This window comes from Diprion similis, unplaced genomic scaffold (genome assembly GCF_021155765.1).
Source record: "Diprion similis isolate iyDipSimi1 unplaced genomic scaffold, iyDipSimi1.1 ptg000064l, whole genome shotgun sequence".
Classification (NCBI taxonomy): Eukaryota; Metazoa; Arthropoda; class Insecta; order Hymenoptera; family Diprionidae; genus Diprion; species Diprion similis.
In genome coordinates, this window is record NW_025725013.1 from 27,501 (window position 1) to 29,950 (window position 2,450).

Below are 2,450 nucleotides of genomic sequence, written 5' to 3' on the forward strand. Positions count from 1 at the left end.
ATCATTAACGTTTCGTACTGCCTGAAGCAGCGATTCGTGAGGGCGGGGTCGTTATCGCCGCTTGCGGCGCGTACGCCCCGCCGTAACAAATACTCTTGAAGAGACCTTATAGAACGTCGTAACGGTCGGGCCTGGGTGGCCGGCGGCGCGCAACATCCGTCGTACCAAAATGAGCGGCGCTGACGCCGGATCCGATGGGTCCAGCGTTCGCCGCGGTCACGACGAGCGCGCTCGCCGGCGTTACCCGCCCGACGACCGATTCGTGCGCGGCACATAGCGACCCGTCACTCCGCCACGGCGGAGCAGCGGCGGGTCGGTCCGCGCCTTCGGTGCCGAGGTCTGGCCGCGTCTCGTCGGACTTTGGTAGGGTCCGACGAGGGTCAAGTGCGAGACTGGTCTATGCGCTACGTCACGGGCAACCTATCCCGCGTATCCGGGGCGTCGCGGCTCACACGCCGCCCGCGCCCGGACATGCGGGGCCGCACACGCGGCAGGTTGGAACGCGAATCTTCGCCCGTACGACGTAGCGCGGCGGCGGCCCAAGGCCGCCGCCGGCCCACTGCCGTCGGCCCGCAATCCCAGCGGTTGCGGGACACGACGGCTCTTGAACGTATCGTACAAATCGAAAAGTGACGCGCGGCGCCCGTTCCTCCCGCGCGCGGTTCTCCGCGCGAGGGCCGAAGCACGCGGCGCCGCGTTATATACAAACTATCACAGAAGGCCGGTAACAACCGTAATTGCGCACTTACATGCGAAATTCACATATGATTACCCTGAACGGTGGATCACTTGGCTCGTGGGTCGATGAAGAACGCAGCTAATTGCGCGTCAACTTGTGAACTGCAGGACACATGAACATCGACATTTCGAACGCACATTGCGGTCCACGGATACAATTCCCGGACCACGCCTGGCTGAGGGTCGTTTCACAACGACACACTGCTCTGTAGGCACGGGATTTCCCTGCACACACGAGCGAATGACTGGGTTCTCGCCGTCCGTGTCGCGCGCCAGCCGCGCGTCAACGGATGGCGTTGCCTCAAACGAACACGTATGTCACGGTTACGACGCGTCACCGCTGATCGCGGGGTCGAGCTGTCGCTGCCGTTCGTCACGTTCCCGGTGCTAGCGATAGTGGGCGAGAGAACGAACGAATCCGGCACGGCGACACCGACCTTTCACCGCGCGGCCGGTCGCCGCTCATGCTAACGAATTCCGCGAACGTCGCTTTGCCCGCAGGGCGGAGCCGTGTTCCGGTCGTTTCCGTGACTGATTTTATATTGCCGTCCTCGCGTGTCCGTGCTTAACCGCCGTTACCACGTCGAAGTACAGCGATAATCACGACGACCTCAGAGCAGGCGAGACTACCCGCTGAATTTAAGCATATTACTAAGCGGAGGAAAAGAAACTAACTAGGATTTCCTCAGTAGCGGCGAGCGAACAGGAAACAGCCCAGCACTGAATCCCGCGGTCCTGCCGCCGGGAAATGTAGTGTTTGGGAGGATCCACTTATCCCGGGGCGTCGGCCCGCGTCCAAGTCCATCTTGAATGGGGCCACTTACCCGCAGAGGGTGCCAGGCCCGTAGTGACCGGGACGCGCCACGGGAGGATCTCTCCTCAGAGTCGGGTTGCTTGAGAGTGCAGCTCTAAGTGGGTGGTAAACTCCATCTAAGGCTAAATATGACCACGAGACCGATAGCGAACAAGTACCGTGAGGGAAAGTTGAAAAGAACTTTGAAGAGAGAGTTCAAGAGTACGTGAAACCGTTCAGGGGTAAACCTGAGAAACCCGAAAGATCGAACGGGGAGATTCATCGTCAGCGACGCAGGCTTCGCCGCGGTTCGTGATGTCGGGACCTCGCGTCCACGGCACTCGGTCGCGGTGCAATGTCCGGCGGCGCCGGCGTGCACTTCTCCCCTAGTAGGACGTCGCGACCCGTTGGGTGTCGGTCTAAGGCCCGGTCGGCTGCCTGTCTCGGCGTTCGCGTCGGGGCAGACCCCCGGTTGCCCGTCCGGCTGCCCGGCGGTACCCGCACGGTATAGAGCCGCATTGAACTGCGTCGGGCCCGCCGCAAGCGCGGTCAGCGATTCCCGGTGGTCGGACCTAGCGCCGTCCCCGGGCCTGGCCAGCTGTTGGCTGGCGGTGTCCTCTGGCTGGCTCGTTTGAATTATCACATACCGGTCGGCGACGCTATTGCTTTGGGTACTTTCAGGACCCGTCTTGAAACACGGACCAAGGAGTCTAACATGTGCGCGAGTCATTGGGACGAGCAAACCTAAAGGCGAAATGAAAGTAAAGGTCAGCCCAGCGCTGACCGAGGGAGGATGGGCCGCGTCACGATGCGGCCCCGCACTCCCGGGGCGTCTCGTTCTCATCGCGAGAAGAGGCGCACCCAGAGCGTACACGTTGGGACCCGAAAGATGGTGAACTATGCCTGGTCAGGACGAAGT

General features: G+C 61.7%; 2 non-coding genes across 2 annotated transcripts in view; both read left to right on the plus strand.

Moving 5' to 3' along the window:
* Window positions 1–7, plus strand: part of LOC124415582 — a 1,913-nt gene extending 1,906 nt beyond the window's left edge. Inside the window, exon 1 of the ribosomal RNA XR_006930524.1 lies at window positions 1–7. This exon is cut by the window's left edge and continues 1,906 nt beyond it. This is a non-coding gene — a ribosomal RNA (small subunit ribosomal RNA).
* Window positions 8–769: 762 nt separating this feature from the next.
* LOC124415581 lies at window positions 770–924 on the plus strand. Its single transcript, XR_006930523.1, has one exon. It is a non-coding gene; the product is annotated as a 5.8S ribosomal RNA (ribosomal RNA).
* The last annotated feature ends 1,526 nt before the right edge of the window (window positions 925–2,450 follow it).